The 20,000-nt window shown below is 37.4% G+C and overlaps 1 protein-coding gene across 13 annotated transcripts in view; it reads left to right on the top strand.

Annotated features, from left to right (window-relative positions):
• The window catches only part of LOC106867178 (ras-related C3 botulinum toxin substrate 2), a 227,838-nt gene that overhangs the window by 128,936 nt on the left and 78,902 nt on the right, over positions 1-20,000 (top strand). For 9 of the 13 annotated variants that reach the window (XR_016242696.1, XR_016242697.1, XM_089355666.1 and 6 more), the window contains one exon: positions 13,432-13,473. The exons of the other annotated variants lie outside the window; for them this stretch is intronic. The gene's annotated coding sequence lies outside the window, so the exon portion shown is untranslated. The remainder of the gene's footprint in view (positions 1-13,431; positions 13,474-20,000) is intronic. 13 annotated transcript variants of the gene reach the window in all.

Raw genomic sequence — 20,000 nt, 5'->3', positions numbered from 1 at the left:
TTTGAAAGAACAACACATGTAAGTGTCAATGGTTTCAAGTTTACCTGTTCCACATCCAAAATGTGTGGCTTCTGATTGGGGTGACTGAGTTCTCTTCTGTTTTAAACTTGAATTCCCTAAAAAAAGAAAAAGAAAGAAAATAAACCTTCCTACACTTATCAGTTCCCTGAAGAATCATAACACAAATGTATTTTACAGGAAATGTATACAAGGTGCAAACACTTTTAGCCTTGCTCTACAAAAATATTTTGTTATTTTTATGATTCCTTCTATCGTAATATATCTTGTTAATTACCAGCTGGTACTTTGGTACTTCTACCACACACTCATATCCAAATAGAACTTTTGGTGTGTGTTTTAGACAAGTTGTTGGTATGTTGTTGTTTAGCACCAAGTCAGTAATCTTAATTGAGCCAATCTTTGATCAAAGATGTTCTGCTCATGACCATCTCTCCCCCCACTTTTTTTTTCTGGTATAGCATATCTCAATGCATTATTCAATGTTTGTGTGTGTGTGTTTTAACCCTATTGGGTGAGATTTGAGGGCAATCTGGCTGCAACACTGCTTTTTAGACTATAAACATCTAAATATAGGCACACACGCACTCACACATCTATATATGGCAGGTTCTGGTTAGCTTCAATCTATGTTCCACTCCCAAGATATTGATCAAACTGAGACTCTTGGAGAAAACAGACATTTACCCAGAGCACTGCATAGTGGAATCAAACACCTGGAATTACATGTTTGCTAAGTGATCTTCTTCATCACACAACCATGTCTAATATAGAACTAATTGTCTTTTTCTTTTTTTTTTTTTCCTTTTGAAATACGGTTTCGTTATGTTCTTTTCTTCTCTAGGCACAAGGCCTGATGGTTTTGTTATATTGATTGCTTTAAATTAAGGCATTTAAGCAAATGAAATAACCCCCATTATCTTACTGGTACTCTCAAAAACTTGAAAAACCAAGCTAAATGCTGCAATACATTGCTCTTTGCTACTCCAACATCTTTAAGAAAAGAGAACATCAGATATTGTAGTCCGGGATGAACTGTAAACTGGTTGAAAAGACAAGTTAATAATCCTAGCTTGAGTGCCTTTTGATTAAAGTTTCCCCCGCCCCCAATCCAGGCTGACCTGGGGCTAAATAGCAACCGAAAGCGAATTAATATTTAAAGACTACAGTTAACCATGTAAAAGTATTGATTTAATTATTTCTATATTCAAAGAGAACTTTTATCTTCCTCTTTGTAAAACACTGTGTATTAAACAACTTGAAATCTGCATTAAATTAAATATCTTCATTATGAGAATTTCTTAACGAGTTACTGAATTCCATTTATTATCAGCCATTTAGATGCTGTAATTGTTAATGCCTTTTCACTAAGGAGTTAAGACCAAAACTAACAACAAAAGTAGTCTGATTATTTTTCTCTTAAGTCAAATTTCTCTTGGCACAGCTTCAGCTAAAGTGGCTTTACAATAAGCTGAATTACTGACTCACTCTGTAAAACCTTACATTGGTTTTTAATGCAGCAGCCTTAATACCTTCAGGATTAGGGTAAGAATGTTGATTAAGATTTCTTCAATATGATTCTTTTATTTATTTCAGTAATAAGGAATGGGAAACTGGAAGTTTGGGCATTTGTGATTTTTTTTTTTTTTTTATGAAATGGTGCTATAGATGATTACCTAAGACTAAAAATTCTAAACCTTAATAAATAGACAAAAGCAAAAAAAAAAAAAAAAGAAATGTATATTCTGTGTATCTTGTTAATTTCAATTTCAAACTTTTAATCCTGCCAAATATTATGAAGAAATGATTATCTCCCTTGTATTAATTGTCTGCTAGGGAAGTTCATATGTTTGGAAATTTTCCATAGACAAAATAGAGCTCTCCTGACTTGGAGTGAAAACTAGTTGGTATTTTTTTTTTTTTTTTTTTTACTTCTAGAGGTTTTGCCAGAAACATAGAATAGCAGAGGCTGAAACTTTCCTCATCAAATTGGTTAATCTCCTATGACACCTATAATACTTACATATAACTTGATTGTGAAAAGATTAACTTTGCTAACTTTTAGATCCTCTCATGGGTCAGAAGAGGACAATAATCTGTTGATAACAATTCATTACATGTGGAGGCGCAATGGCCCAGTGGTTAGGGCAGCGGACTCGCGGTCATAGGATCGCAGTTTCAATTCCCAATCCGGGTGTTGTGTGTATTTATTGAGCGAAAACACCTAAAGCTCCACGAGGCTCCGGCAGGGGATGGTGGCGAACCCCGCTGTACTCTTTCACCACAACTTTCACTCACTCTTACTTCCTGTTTCTGTTGTACCTGTAATTCAAAGGGTCAGCCTTGTCACACTGTGTCACGCTGAATATCCCCAAGAACTACGTTAAGGGTACATGTGTCTGTGGAGTGCTCAGCCACTTGCATGTTAATTTCACGAACAGGCTGTTCAGTTAATCGGATCAACTGGAACCCTCGAGGTCGTAAGTGACCGAGTGCCAACACATGTGGATAGTTTTCAGTGTTTCCTTAACTCTTTGCCTGTCCTCTGTATCACGTGATACTCAACACATATTTCCACAACATTCCTGCATCATATGTGATACGTATTCCCAATTTTTTCCAACCGTCAGACTAACTTGGGATTTATACGACTCAGAACATATGAAACAAGAAATAAATGTCTGAGGACAAGCATGGACATTTAGGATAAACTTATAAAACTGCTTTGGACAGGCAAAGAGTTATTATTATTATTATTATTATTATTATTATTGCAATACTTTCTATCCTAGTGTTACATAATGTTTAAAATACTTTGTTGATTTCTAACATATTTAAAAAAAATTTTTTTTTTTCATAATTTATCCTTTCTTTTTGTAAATATTCTTCTGTTAAATATCACAAAACATTCTGCTATTCTACAGAACTCTTGTTTTCTAGATACAGATGGAAATTGTTTGTTTTTTTTTATTTTTTTCTTTCTAAATTTTCCAATTTTCTCTCTTAGCTCCATTAAAATTGAACGATTGTTGTGTGTTACGATGTTAGAAATTAAATCTTTCCTTTGTTATTAATTAGATTAAATTTTAATATCTTCGACTACTTTCAGATTTATTGAAATATTAGATTGCTACCATTTATATTAACACACTTGCTCTCTCACTCCCTCTCTCTCTTCCTCGCCCTCTTCCTCTCCCTCCCTCTCCTCTTCCCCTCTTCCTCACCCTCTCCTCTTCCCCTCTTCCTCACCCTCTCTTTTCCTCTTCCTCCCCTCTCTTTTCCTCTTCCTCTCCTTCTCTTCCTCTCTCTCTCTTTCTATACCTCTCTTTCTCTCCCTCTCTTTCTCTCCCTCTCTTTCTCTTCCTCTCTCTCTTTTCCTCTTCTCTCTTTTTCCTCTTCTTCTCTCTCTCTTCCTCCCCCTCTCTCTCTCTTCCTCTCTTAATCTCACATACACACACACTAATTTTGGTTGCTTAATTTCAAAGAACTCCATTTATAGTCTATTGGTGGACATGCCTGCTATTTAATGAAATCCTAGATTTTGTTGCCACAAAAACCAAACCAAAAAACAAAACCAATCACAGAAATAGGATTTATATCATAATTTTTCTTTGAAAATAAAGCAATCTTAATTGTCTTTAAAGAGTCTCTGAAGAGATTCGCCTACAAATCAATGCTTTGAGTTTTAAATTTGAAGCATTGCCATTAAATAGAATTGTATGCTGCATTTGTTTAACGTAGAACGTTGTGCTGCTAAATCAGTTTTAGTAACAGACTAAGCAGATTATCAAAGAGCTATTTGGTTTAGTTTTACCAATACTTTGCTGCTAAACTATACATTCAAATAAATTCAATCTTTCTCTTGGGCCAATTAAATTTGATATTCTGCAAATTGCTAAATATAGTTATTTATGTAGGAGTATAGATTTTAAAATTTTGTTGACATTTCAAAATGTTGGCCGTTGATTACATCTCTTCGTTCCAGTGGTCTTTGTAGTGTTCATTATATCTTATTGTTTTTATTAATTCAGACACTTGAGAAATTATTAGTTTCTTCACTGATCTAAGAGAAAATAATGTTTCTTTCATTTGATAAAGGACTGAAATGTTACATTGCATAAATAACTTTTACACAAAAAACAGCAAAATAATCTAAAACAATTTACTATCGTAAAATTACATTACATACAAACACGCACACACTCTCGTGCACACATATTATACATGTACGATAGGTTATATAAACACGGGAACTAGAACTTCTGACATTAACTGAAGTATTTGTATTATTTATAGCTGAGAAACTACATAAGTGACTCTTTCAGTTTGGTAAGTGCTCTGGTATGAAACTCTAGGTCCTTCAGTCACTGATGTGGCTGCTCAGTTATAAATAAAATGGTTTCCTATATATATCATCATCATCATGATTTAGCGTCTGTTGTCCATGCTGGCATGGGTTGGACGGTTTGACCAGAACTGGCAAGCTGGAAGGCTGCCCCAGACTCCAGTCTGACTTGGCATGGTTTCTATGGCTGGATGCCCTTCCTAACACCAACCACTCCAAAAGTGTAGTGGGTGCTTTTACATGCCACTGGCACAGGTGCCATATTTGCATGACACCGGTATTTGTCACAACTATGATTTTACTTGGCTTGATGGGTCTTCTCAAGCATGACATAATGCCAAAGGTCTCAGTCGTTGCTTCCATTAAGCCCAACACTTGCCTCCATGAGGCCCAGCGCTCGAAAGGTGCTTTTTACGTGCCAGTTATGTGATACCGCCATCAGTCACAACTACGATTTCACTTGGCTTGACAGGTCTTCTCAAGCACAATATAATAATATGTGTGTGTGTGTGTGTATAGGCACAGGTGTGGACTGTGTGGTAGGAAGCAGTTTGCTTCCCAGCCACCTGGTTCCGGGTTCAGTCTCACTGAGTGACACATTGGGCAATTGTTGTTTATGGCTTCAAGTCTTGCAAGTGGAATTGTTTGACTGAAACTGAAAGGAGCAAGTGGCGGGGAGCTGAAAGAGAGAGTTTACGTCAACAAACCGGAGACCCTGGTGCAACCAAAGGAGAAAATCAATAGAGAAATCAGAGAAGTGGGGTCTGAAACTCTTGAGGGTGTTATGGTGCAAGTTTTGGAAAGGGCACGGGCGTGAGAAGCTGAAAATGGCTGCCATTTAAGCAATGTCATTTTTCATTTGTGATGTAGTGGTGTTGCAAAGTTTGACTTGTGCCTATTAATTTCCATTATGTCCTTTCTATTGTATCAAAATTTCATGCATTTATTTGTGAAGTTAAGGAAGTTATTAAAAATTGAAACACATCAGTGATTTTTGCGACACCCTGTATATATACATATATATTGGTGACAGATATACTCATGGGCCAAAAATTTGCCTATAAACCAGTGTCAAGCAAAAATAGACACTAACAATATAGCAACCTTTCCAAATGTCAACATTTGTATCATGTTGATGATGATGATATAAATTGTCGTCATCATCAGTAGCATTGTCATCATTCCATCTATTGAACAGATCTAGTGAATTGCCACGCCCTTGATGCTAAGTCATTTCATCTCTCATCCCAGATAAACCTCTGTACTTGGCTTTTGTTGACATGGAAAAACCCTTCGACAGGGTCCTCCGATCTGGTGGTCAATGTGGAAACTAGGGAAAGGTGAGTAGTTGATGAGAGCTGTACAAGCCATGTACAGGGATGCTGTCAGTAAGGTGAGGGTTGGCAACGAGTATAGCAAAGAGTTCTGGGTAGACGTAGGGGTTCACCAAGGATCAGTCCTCAGCCCCCTCCTATTCATTATAGTCCTCCAGGCAATAACAAGGATTCAAGACAGGATACCCTTGGGTGCTCCTCTATACTGATGACCTTCCTCTAAAAGCTGAGTCACTACCAGAACTAGAGATGAAGTTTCAGGTGTGAAAGTAAGGTCTAGAATTGAAGGGCCTTAGAGTTAACCTAGCAAAAACCAGTCTTAGTAAGAAGGTGGGCAAATCACAAATCCCTTCAGCTAGATGGTCCTGCTCGATCTGTAGAAAAGGTGTAGGTAGAAACTTGATAAAATTTATCCGATGCAAGCTGTGGACACATAAAAGGTGCAGCAATATCAAAGGAAGGTTAACTGGGAAGATAGTTTTTGTGTGTGGAAGATACACAGGTACAATAAACACTGAAAATGTACAGAAAACAGATTCCATCATATGCTAGGGGGGAAAACTAGAAGTAAATGATGGCTTCTGTTATCTAAGTGACCAAGTCAGTAGCAGGGATGGATGCTCTGAGAGTGTAGCTACTAGAATAAGAATAGCCTGGGCAAAGTTCAGAAAGCTCCTACCTCTGCTGGTAGCAAGGGGCTTCTCGCTCAGAGTAAAAGGTATACAGCAGTGAAACATGGCTGTGACTGCTGAAGACATGCGTAGGTTTGAAAGAGACAAAGCTTGTATGCGCCACTGAATGTGTAAGTTCAGTGTGCATACACAACAGAGTGTTCGCGCCTTGAGAAAAAAGTTAGACATAAGAAGCATCAGATGTGGTGTGCAAGAGAGATGACTGCACTGGTATGGTCATGTGATGTGTCTGGATGAGGACAGCTATGTGAAGAAGTGTCACACCTTAACAGTGGAGGGAAGCTGTGGAAGAGGTAAACCCAGAAAGACATGGGATGAGGTAGTGAAGCATGACCTTTAAACGTTGGGCCTCACAGAGACCTTTGGAGATATGCTGTGCTTGTGAAGACCTGTTGAACCAAGTGAAATCGTAGTTGTAGCCGGTGCCTGTGCCACCTAACTGGCACCTGTGCTACCTAACTGGCACCTGTGCTGGTGGCATGTAAAAAGCACCATTCGAGTGTGGCTGATGCTAGTATTGCCTGACTGGCACCTGTGCCAATGGCACATAAAAAGCACTATTCAAGCGTGTCCAATACCAGTGCCACCTGAGTGGCTCACATGCTGGTGGCATGTAAAAGCACTCACTACACTCTCGGAGTGGTTGGCATCAGGAAGGGCATCCAGCTGTAGAAATCTTGCAAATCAGATTAGAGCCTGGTGCAGCCTCCTGACTTGCCAGTTCTCAATCAAACCATCCAACCTATGCCAGCGACGATGGTGATGATGATGATGATGATGATCTCTGAAACCCAAATTCCCTGAGATCTAGCCTCAACACTTCTCTTGTGTTCTTCCTTGGTCTTCTTTCTCTGCCTCCCACCCATTCCATTGTCAATATATGAATTCTATAATTTCACAAAGAAACATTTTGTCTTCAGTCTTTTTAAAGAAATCTCTTTTATCCCAAAGCATCAGTTCACTTTGATTGATGAGCAAACACCAGTTTTTGCATATTTTATTTACTATATTTATTAAGTACAAGATTTAATTATGACAAATGAAGTGGATTAGTTTTTTCTAAAAAAAAAAAAACAAAGAACTATTTCCCTTTTAGTTTTATACTTCATTTGATTTATTTGTTTATTTTCTTGTTTCACCATAAAATTGATGATCTTTATTGACATGCATTCCTTAAATATTATTTTCTCTCTTTAGTTCTTCGTTAGTCACTAATTCTTTATAATGATTTCCAAACATGACACAAGTTATTATAACTTCATATATACTGGCCATTTACATATCAGGACACATTGCTTGTCAGAATTTCCTGTTTGCAGTTTACAATTTAATTGCTTTCAAAAATAAATTGTTGATATTTGGTTGAAATGTTAGTTTCTGTTGCTTTATAGCTTTAGTAATAAATATTTGGTGGCCAATTTATTTATGCTTCTTGTTGCTGGGATTTTACAACTCATTCTGTGTCCGGACGATCTAAGCACTTTGCTAAAAGACATTCCTTCCTGCCGAGTTGTTATTATTGGTTTGCTGTAAGAGTTAATGTTCTACAAATGAAGCATTTTGGCTTTAGTTTCTGAATTTGATTGATTTTTTTGTTTTTGTTTTTAATTGTAATTTAATCTGCTTGCACGTAAACCACTGGAGTGGATTTTTAGTTTTAGTACATACACTGGGTGTGTGTGTGTGTGTGTGTGTATATAGGTGCATGTGTGTATTTGTAGTTGTGGTTGTGCATGTGTGTTTGTAGTTGTGGGTGTGTGTGGGTGCATGTGTGCGGGGATACAAGCATGTTTGTGTGTTGGTACATGCATGTTTGTGTGTATGTGTGTGCATATTTGTGTGTGCACGTTTGTGTGTGTGTATGTTTGTGTGTGTGTGTGCAAGAATGTGTATGTTTGTGTGTGTGTGTGTGCAAGAATGTGTATGTTTGTGTGTGCAAGCATCTGTGTGTGTGTTTGTGGGTAGTACATGTGTGTGTTTGTATGTGTGGGTGCAAGCATGCATTTGTGTGTGCATGTGTGTGGGTGCATATATACAGTCGTCAGCATTGGTATCGTAGTTTTTATGTCTGTTTTCTGTGCTGGTTTGAGTCGGGTGACTCATCACCATCAGTTCTTTCTTGGAGTATCCACCCTGAGCTTATGAACCTCTATGTTTCATAAATGTCTAGCTTTGTGACTGTTTATGCAGGTGTTAATGTTTGAGACTATGTTGTCACCATCACCACCACCATCATCATTGTCACACCACCACTGCCACAACTACCACCGCTATTATCACCAATTTCATGCCTGCCCTTCCATGCTTGTAGGAGTTAAATGGGTCTTCTTCGGCTCAGCTGATCTCTTAATCTCAACCTTCTCCACTTCTTCAGATGTCTTCTTTGGTCCACCACTTCTACCATTAGATTCCTTGGTAGTTTCAGCATAAGTTTTCAATCCAAAACTGACTAGACAATCTTTGTGAAATGTTGTGCCCCTAAAATACCTAAAATGATCTCTCTAAACTCAGGAGGTATACTCAGCCAACACCATGTTCCTTGTATTTAGGTGCAGATGTGACTGTGTGGTAAGAAGTTTGCTTTCCAACCACATCATTTGGGGTTCTGTCCCACTGCTTGACACCTTGGGCAAGTGTCTTCTTATAACCCCAAGCTGCCCAAAGCCTTGTGAGTGGATTTGCAAGAAGCCTGTCTATATTGTGTGTGTGTGTCCCCTTAACTACTGCTTGACAACTGATTATTGATTTGGTTATGTGCTCGTAACTTAGTGGTTTGGCAAAAGAAACTGATAGAATAAGCGCTAAGCTTAACAAATGATTAATTTAATCCTTTTTGATACCAGCCTGGCTGAAACTGGCTCTGGCTCTGTAGTACAAATGTCTTGTTTTCATAAGTTCTGAATTAAAATCTTCCACCAAACCTTAGTCACAATTTATGTTCCTAACACTAGTTTAATGATAACAAAGTTATTTTGCTAAATTCTTTGTTATATTTAAAATTGATTGAAAGAAACACAGAGCATCTCAAAATAAATCCGGTAACAAAAGGGTTAAAAAGAAAAGATGCTAGGGTTGATTCATTTGGCTAAAATTCTCCAAGGCAGTGCCCCAGTATATATTTGTCTAGCAATTGTTAGGTTTACATGTCGGTCAACATTGTTTCTTTAAATCTTCAGCACCAAAATCTATGACTTCTGGTATGACCAGTCACAAAGTTGAAATCTGAAATCTGACTTTTATGTATGCACACAAACCTGCACAGAATGCACATGGACACCCTCGCTCATACACAGATATGACATGCACTCTCCTGCAGCCTTGATATTCACATGCACATGTGCAGACTATATGAGCATACACATGGAGACAACATGCTCACACCCACACACTGATGACATATGTTCCCACACACACGCACACAAAACATGCCTGCATTAACAATGCATGTATTGCTCACATGCAATTACATAAACATGTGCACATGTCTGAAGTTATGGCGTGTGCCTCCATGGACGAGAGATATACAAGACATGTAAACACAGATGAGACATACATGCACACTGACAAGCATTCATGCATGCAGATGAGCATGCATGCTGACAAGGCACACACACACACACACAGCACGCAGATAGCAAGCACAGATATACTGACAAGACAAACATGCATACACACAGAACATGCACAGAAGGCAAGGAAAGACTGCATGCCACACGCATCCAGGATAAAGCTTATGGCTTATTCAAATTAGTAGTCTACTAAATTGTGCTCTTTCTCTCTCTCTCCCTGATTGTTGGTAATGTATTAAACCTACATCCATTTCTATTTTCATCCCATATTCTCTACTCTCTCATCCCCCCCCCTCTCTCTCTCTGCTCAACAACTTGCATGTTGGTTTCTCTATTAAAACTGCAGGCTTTGAAAAGTCCATCCATGTCTCTTACTTTATTTTTCCTCGCTAGCAATAGCAGACAACTTTCCCTCGAATCATATCCTATCACCTTAAATAGAGGATACATCAAACACATTGAACAATGATATATCTTGAAAACTCAGATTGTTATCAATGAATCACCTTTTTGTCTAAACCATCTCTGATATGCCTAACATGGGGCTAATCAGCTACAATATCTAAGAAGACTGAGAGTCTACACATTGTCTATGATGTGACGTGAGATTTGACTGCTTGACAAGCAATCCAAGACATCCACCTTCAAATCTCATTTAAAATCGCTCCATACCATCTTATTAAAAGAAAAACATAATGAATAATGTAGTGCTAGATAGAGACGGTCATGGATGGAGTGTCTTTGTTCATAGGCTTACTTGATCAAGGCTGACCTAGAGTTAAATAACAGCAGCTAACCCTGTGATCCTTTTGAAAAACAAAATGCATATAGCTCTGTCCAACATGTCCAGAAATGAGTGAACTTTTAACCATTTCAGTCTTTATGGAGTTTTGTTGGATTATTTCAACTTCTGCCATTAATTTTACACTGCATGGTGATCCTAGTTTGGACCAGTAATCAACACAGCTGAGGACGGATATCCTCCAGAAACCCATCTTGGTTTCCTGGCCCCTTGCTCTGAAAGTTCTAAGACTCCATCCAACCAGATGCCTGCATTCCATTTCCAACTTGGCAATGTGCACCTGGAAAGATGCAGCATTACTCATGTCATTGCCAGGTCAAACACACTGGCTGTGTGTCGTAGATGATATGAAATCAGTTATACTCCCATAATTATTTAAATATCATAAATATTAAAGTAAACAAACCAGTTGAGCTTTTGCTTTTAAAATAATTATTCTGAAGAACATTTTGCTTTCAGCAATAATTTATTTTATCTGAAATCTTGATGTTTCTTTGCAAGTGGCTTTGCAAAGTCTTCTTAAGCTGACTATTAAATTCTGATTAGCTTTTATATTGCATGGCTTCTGCAGTTAGAGATGGTTATAACTTTAGTAGCTGCGGGGAGATCAAACTGAATTCGTAGGTCATAGGATGGTAACACGGTACTGATATTCTAACGTATCAACTGAAACAAGTCATTTGGCTGTACTTTCTGCAAACTGATCGACCTGTTAGGGGAATTATATAAACAAACTAAAAAATATAAAGATGAGATGCAACAATACTGCCTGCTTTTGCATCATCTTCTTTGCTCTCTCTTGCACTTGCTCACACACACACTTTTTTTCTTCACACACACACTTTTCTCTTTCTTTCTCTCTCACTCTCTCTTGCTCTCACATTTTCTCTTTCTCAATCTGTCTTGCTCCTTTCTTTCTCTCTCTCTCTCTCTCTCTCTCTCTCTCTGTTGCAACTTGCTCACATATTTTTTTCTCAGACTTGCTCCCTGTCTCTCAAACTGTTTCCTCTCTCTCCTCTCTCTTGTTTTCCCTCTGTTTCACTCTCTCTCTCTCTCTCTTCCATCTTTATTCCTCATTCCCTTCATCTCTATTCCTCACTCCATCTTTCTTTCTCGCCTGTTCTCCCCATCTCCCCCCCTTCACTCTCCTACAAAACTATGAACCGAGACACAATATGTCTCCTAGTGTTTTTAACCACAGACTCACTATAGACTTAAATATAGAACATATCTTTTAATGTCTCTACACTTCAACTTAATTAAAGTGGCATATATTTGCTGCCACAAGTATATTTGGCATTAAGTTCACTTCACTCAAATAGACTTTTGCATTAAATTCTTCTGCTGGTCTTGTATATTGAAAGACATTAGTAATAATGATTTCTTCAATTTTTCAGAAGTATCCTTTACCGGGCATATATATATATGTGTGTGTGTGTGTGTGTGTGTGTGTGTGTGTATAGGCACAGGAGTGGCTGTGTGGTAATTAGCTTGCTTATCAACCACATGGTTCCGGGTTCAGTCCCACTGTGTCGCACCTTGGGCAAGTGTCTTCTGCTATAGTTACAGACCGACCAATGCCTTGTGAGTGGATTTGGTAGACGGAAACTGAAAGAAGCCCGTCATATATGTGTGTGTGTTTATGTTTGTATGTGTGCGTTTGTCCGCCCAACATCGCTTGACAACTGATGATGGTGTGTTTACGTCCCCGCAACTTAGCGGTTCGGCAAAAGAGACTGATAGAATAAGTACGAGGCTTACAAAGAATAAGTCCTGGGGTCGGTTTGCTTGACTAAAAGGCAGTGCTCCAGCATGGCCACAGTCAAATGACTGAAACAAGTAAAAGAGTAAAGAGTATAAGAGAAGGACAGAATCTTTTGAAACATGAAATGTTTGTAGTTTGTAACTATCTTGCCTGTTTTTACTTCAGTTATTTTTTACCCTTTTGATACCAATCTTCCTGAGACAACCCTTTATTCTCTGATGCGGACTTCCTGTTCTAAAGCGATCCTAAATTTACATAAAATTTTATTGGTTTTTAATTGAGTTACAAATACCAGTTTAATTATGACAAAATTGCTTTAGTGAATTCTTCATTATTTTCAAAGACAACAGATGTAAGTATAGTTTAACAAAAATACTGTCACAAAAGGTTTTTTGGCTTCAAACATTCCTAAGAGTGGAACACATGCTGCAAAATATGAATTGCAGGCATGCACACCCGACCCCCAAAACATAAGTCTCAGGCTTCTTGGTACCACACACAAGCAGTGGCCCTTTTGTTGCAACCATCTGAGTATCACATGTGATTGCAATGAAAGAAGAAAAAAAATCACTTCTTCTCTAGCTTCCTCACTCATGAGGGCATGGAAGGAATAATAGAGATGAGAACAGTTGTGGTTTTGTAGTTTCCTGTACAGCTGCATCTTTTGTCGAAGTTAACAGCTACCACATGTGTGTATTTCTTGTGCACACACTTATGCATATACACAATGTTTCTGCATGTATGTATGTGAATTTTGAATGTAACATAGACATATAAATCTGTGTTAGATTTTAAAAAAAAGTGGGGGAAGTGTATTGTTCTGAGTAGACTTACCTTAGTTGTAAGAAGGACTTTGTCAATAAATTTTAATGCAATTCTGACTTAAGTTTTTATTTCTAATTTCAGGTGTTGATAGTTTGAACAATACCAAGTCCATCAATTTATTCAGTAAGTATCCTTTTTGTGTGATGCAATGACAGTTAAAAAAAATGGGGGGGGGGGGGTTATGGGCTAAGAATCTGTCTCATTCCTTAGTCGCATTCTCTCTACTGATGACATTAGTTTCAAGCTTTTATGTGGCCTTGTGACCTGTTAGAAATAAGTAAAAATTCACTTGAATCACACCCTACAGTCTTAATAAAAGAAGGTCACCAGTCATTTATAATATAGTCCTAGATACACTACCCGAAAAAAAAAAAAAAAAGACAAGATGGCCATGGCTGGAATGCTTTTGATCTCAGGTCTGCTTAAGATAAATAACACCAAAAAGTTCATTGTATTTGGTTGGATAATTATTGTTGTTGTAGTTGTCACTTTATAAGAAGATGATGCAGTGTTTCATTTCAGAGAGTTGTTCTTTAATTTAGCAAAACATCTACCATCTCTTGGTAGGCTTTATTTCCTCCGACATTGCTCACTGCTCTCACACTTCATTTTCCTTTTCTCTTCACACATTTACACCACGTTATTCTTTCATCTCTTTCTCACTCCCGTTTCTATCACTCTCATATTATCCGTATTTTCTCTCTCTCCAAAGAATGACTGTTGTTCCAATCAATGAATTTTTTATACCTCGCAAGAAATCGATTTGGTGTGATTTGTTTCTTTCTCCAAACTTTTACAGATTCACTTCAACTGATGCAGACCGCAACCTTGAATTGTAGATCTTAACAATGTTTATAGTGTTCCATACATGTGTATAGTGTTCCATACATGAACTATTTAAATTAATCAAATAATTACAAAGAAATAAACGATAGTTACTATAGTTTATTCCTTCTGAATATGTTTGTTCTCACAAATTAATTCTGTAGACAAATTAATTCTGTAGACAAATTAATTCTGTGCAGATGTATTTTCTATGCTGGCATGAGTTGGACTGTTTAACAGAAACTAGCAAGCCAGAGGATTGCACCAGACTCCAATTGTCTGTTTTGGCAATGCTTCTATGATTTGATGTCCTTTGTGGCACCAACCACTTGACAGAGTGTACTTGATGCTTTTTACATGGCACCAACCCCAGTGTTTTATATATGGCACCAGCACAGGTGCTCGTTGACATGGCACCAACAAAGAAAGAAATCTTGTTATATGGTAATCCTCTTGTAGGATATTCACTGAAATGGATTACAGAATTATTAGCAATGTCAGCTTAACATTATTAAAGTTTAATGTAGGATTAACATTAGAAATTCAAAAGTTGTAGGTAAAAGACGAAACCTTTTCGGCTGCACAACTATCAAATCTTCTGTCTTTAACATTCCTTCAGACTTCTCATTACAACAATCTAAATTATTTCAAATATTTAAATGATGTCAATCCCCCCTCCCCCACTTCAGTCTTAGTCTATATTTTTTCTTGATGTTTAATTTTCTCTTTTTTTTTTCTTTTTACCCATTTTATGTTTTATATTTCTTCTACTTTCCTTGGGGAAGGCTTCAGTTAATGATTGATAAGATATCAACTCATGTCAAATTAATTATTTACCAAAATAATTGCTTAATGATTTAAGATTCTTTTTTCTTTAGTCGTAATGATCTCTCATGTTAGCAATTACTGTTGAGTGTCTCAGTCATTTATCTTTTTTAACTTTTACTTATTTCAGTCATTGGACTCTGGGCATGCTGGGGCACTATCTTGAAGGGTGTACTCGAACCAGCCAACCCCAGTACATATTTTTAAGTCTAATAATTGATCTATCAGTCTCTTTTTCTGAACTGCTAAGTTACAGAAACATAAACAAACCAACATTAATTATCAGTTGGTGGTGGACACACACACACACACACATACACTCACAAAACGTTGGGCTACAGTAGATGACATTTACTCAAAGTGCCATGCAATGGGACTGAACCCAAAACCATATGGTTGCAAATGGGCTTCTTAACCTCACAGCCATGCCTTCTTTCACTCAGCAATGTGGGGTTCTATTTCTTTTGATGTTCAGTGCATGTCTGCTGCACATAGTTGCAAGTCTTTGATCAGAGATATGAGCATCCTGTCCTTTCTTTCTTTCATTCATTCATTCTTTCTTTCTTTCTTTCTTTCTTTCTTTCTTGAATACTCTACACAGAATACTTTCAGCCCTTGTGTCTATTGTAGAAAACCATTGCCGCTGCCACTATTAGCGGTGTGCACCAGCAGAATCCTTACCAGCATTTCAATTACCAGTCTGAGTTCCAGATTCCACCAACATCAACTTTGCTTTCCATCTTAAAGTAGAATAAAGTACTTGTCATATACTGGGGTCGATTTCATTGATTGATACCTTCCTAAAATTGTTGGCATTGTGCTAAAACTTGAAATAAGTCTTATTATTGTTATTATTATTATTTGTAAATTTGGTGAGCTGGCAGAATTCTTTGCACTCCAGGCAAAACGCTTAGCAGTATTTTGTCTGTCTTTATGTTCTGAGTTCAAATTCCACTGAAGTTGACTTTTTTTTTCATCCTTTTGGGGTTGATGAAATAAGTACCAGTAAAACACAAGGATTGATGTAACCAACTTATCCCCTCCCCCAAAATTGCTGGCCTTGTGCCAAAATTTGAAACCATTATTATTATTGCTGCTGCTTAATGTTATTCAAATATAATTATTCAAATATAATTAAAATCAAATGGAAACTGTAGTTGTGACTGATGCCTGTGCCGCTTGACTGGCTCCCCATGCTGATGGCACATCAAAAACACCCACTACACTCTCTGAGTGGTTGACGTTAGGAAGGGCATCCAGCTGTAGAAACCATGCCAGATCAGATTGAAGCTTGGTGCAGCCTCCTGGCTTGCCAGTCTCCAGTCAAACCATCCACCCCATGACAGCTTGGAAAACAGACATTAAACGATGATGATGGGGATATTGGTGGAATGAATTATTTCAGGCCTCAACATTTGAAACTACATTAGTACCATTCTCCACTTTCTTCAACAAGACATTTAATGGCTAAAGTTAAAACAACTGCTGCTATGAAATATAAATGTTGAAAGTTACTTTGTCACCTCTTAAAAATAAATGGTAACATGATTCTAGAAAAAAAATTTATAGGATATTTTCTCTCTTCATTCTTACAATTTATTAATTATTAAAAATGACAATTTCTTTCTGCTCCACCAATAAATACAGTATTTCCTCAGGAAATCTAATCACTTGATTTGCTAGAAATAGCAGTTTAGTCTTCAAATCTCACTCTATCTTGAGAAAAAGTGAAGTTTGGGTAATTTATCTGGGGTACAATTCACATAGCTGTGATTATGGGTCTGTGAGATCAAAATTCTTTTCCAGCCCCTAACATATCTTTCACTTATTTCAGTCATTAGACTGCGACCATGCTGGAGCACTGCCACGAGAAATTTTGATTGAACAAATTGACCTCAGTACTTATTTTATATATATATATATATATGCCAGAGTGTCTGATGTTTTTATCAAATGTTGTTCTAGAGAGAAAGAAAAAATAAATTTGTAAGACAATTTGGTTTTAGAAGTCACATATTATTGAGTTTAACAAAACCAGGTAGAAGACTTATCTTTGTTTCATAGAAGCTTAATCACAGATTACAGCCAACTGGACTTAACAGACAGAATCTTTTTAAATATATGTAGACATGGCAGACTGTTCTGAACCACATGCTATTACTTTCGCAAGAGAATTTCTTGTAGATTTAATTGTTCAATGTAATAATTTTAGTAACATTCTATTATAATTTATCCGCATCACCGTTTTAACATCCACTTTTCCACATTTTCATGGTTGGATGCAATTTGTTTAGGGGAATAATCTACAGCTGGATGCTCTTCCTGCCACCAGCCCTCACCTGCCTTCCAAGTAAAGTAATATTTCTCCGCGACCATGTTTTCACAGAAGACTGGAAATGGACACCACTCGACGATAACATTTGCTTACAACTATCACATGAAGTCTAGGCAAGGGAGCATCACACACACACACACAGACACACAGACACACACACAGACACACACACACACACACACACACACACACACACACACACACATACACAGAGAGATTCTCAATTTCTGTCTACCAATTCTATTCGCTATGTGCTGGTCAGTATAAAGCTATAGAAGTCCTGGGGTTGGTATTGTCAGCAAAATCTTGAAGGCACTGCCCCAGCATGGCCACAGTTCAGTAACTAAAACCAGTAAAAGAATAAAAGTATTTCTTCAGTCTTATTTTAACTTTAAATGTTCTTGAAAGAAATGAGACCCAATTGGACCAAATCATGGCTTTCAGTTGTCATCAACCAGCCTTTGTTCCGTTAGATCAAGTTTTATCTAAATTCTAGACATGACCATCATGTCTTTTGGTATACTTAGAACTACATTATCCAATACGCTTTTACTTGTTTCAGTCATTTGACTACGGCCATGCTGGAGCACCGCCTTTAGTCGAGCAAATCGAACACAGGACTTATTTTTTGTAAGCCTAGTACTTATTCTATCGGTCTCTTTTGCCGAACCGCTAAGTTACGGGGACGTAAACACACCAGCATCGGTTGTCAAGCGATGTTGGAGGGGACAAACACACACACAAACATACACACACACACACATATATATGACAGGCTTCTTTCAGTTTCCGTCTACCAAATCCAATGTTTACCTTTTTTTTTCTTAAGGCATTAAGTTGCAGTTTAAGGAAAATTTAGTTGCTATTTTTGCAAATCTAGAAACTGTGTAGAGGTTCCTTTGTTTGGTAATCCAGCTTCTTTGTGTTCATGGATATCTTGACTTTCTTTGGTCCTTGCTATTCAAAAGAAAAAAAAAATCTATGATTTCCGCCATGCTCCTTCCTCCACCTTTTTATCATAATGGCGGTGGGGAGGTTTTTTGAAAAGTAATTTCATTTGCTATATGAAGCAGGTCGAATGACAACATATATAGAAGTTTCCCTACTGCTTTTTTGTCTGGCTGGGGTTCATTTGTTGCTTGTTTTTGGTTTTTGGTTTCTATTTGCTATTAATTTGCTGTGTAAATGTAAAGTGTGAAATTTTGGTGGGTGAGGAGAAGGGAACAGAAGGGAATGAGAAATCCTGTCAGAAGATGGCTACTGTCTGTCATCTGTTGAGCTCTGTTAATGAAAGCCACTTAAACCTGCTGTTGACTTCCTCCATATGGAACATCACACACTCATTACCTCATCACATGGTTTCGGGTTCAGTCCCACTGCATGGTACCTTTGGCAAGTGTCTTCTACTATAGCCTCAAGCTGACCAAGACCTTGTGAGTGGATTTGGTAGACAGAAACTGAAAGTAGCTCATTGTGTGTGTGTATATATATATGTGTGTGTGTGTGTGTGTTTGTCTCCCCTTCCCATCACTTGACAACTGGTGTTGGTGTGTTTATGTCCCCGTAACTTAGTGATTCAACAAAAGAGATCGATAGAATAAGTACTAGGCTTACAAAGAACAAGTCCTGGGGTCGATTTCTTCAACTAAAGGCGGTGCTCCAGCATGGCTGCAGTCAAATGACTGACACGAGTAAAAAGGGAATATACATGTGCACTCGCTTACACTGGATGACTGCCTATTGGTGCATTCATTTCTACATTTGCACATAAATTTATGTGCATACATGCATGAAACGCAGAAATAAAGCTGTGTATTTGTGTTTATATAATGTTTGTATGTGTGTGTATATATATATATGTATACACACACATATACTAATACAATATATGTGTGTGTGTATGTTTGCATGTATTTATGTATTAATCTATATATATATATATATATATATATTTTGTCTGCCTGCGTGTATATGTGTGTACTAATATCTTAGTGCATTTGTGTGTATATGTGTGTGTGTGTGTATTGTACTTTGTATCTTTCTACAGAAGATGTTTTCTGACCCCTAGAAAACTAGAAAGATATTGTATTTTATAATCTCATTTAGAAGAGGGGAAAGAATTATTTTGATGAAAATATAACACCTAATACATTTGGAAGTTTTCTCGCTCTGTTCTTTCATGTTTACTTTGAACATGGAAGCCACCCCCCCACCCCAGCCTGCCATCTCCTTTTACATCTGCACAGATATACTATACGAAGCTAAGCTCGATGGAACATAAATCTGTTTAGGAGATAAAAAGCACAAGTTGTTGCAAGACTCCTGCATGTGTTTCTTTTGCCTAATCTTTGTATTGATCTGTTACAAAACAAAACCAATACACACATACACACACACACGTATAGAGGTGTGTTTGTGTGTGTGTTTAAGAAAGGGTTTTTGCTATATTGATGCAGAGGAGGACATGCTGTGTATATTTATATAAAAGAGAACTGAATGGTGTTGAGGAAAAGTGTTGAAATAATAGTCTTTGTTTGTTTATTTATTGGAAAGAAACATCTCAGTGTGAACAATGAAATTGGATGATAGACTTATTATATTTCCTCCTCCTCCTACTAGATCCTCCTCTTCCTCCTCCCTACTTACCAAACTAATATTTCTACAA

This window comes from Octopus bimaculoides, chromosome 7 (genome assembly GCF_046866305.1).
Source record: "Octopus bimaculoides isolate indiv1 chromosome 7, ASM4686630v1, whole genome shotgun sequence".
NCBI classification, from domain to species: Eukaryota; Metazoa; Mollusca; class Cephalopoda; order Octopoda; family Octopodidae; genus Octopus; species Octopus bimaculoides.
Note: the sequence above shows the minus strand (reverse complement) of the source record. Positions and strands in the feature narration are given on the sequence as shown.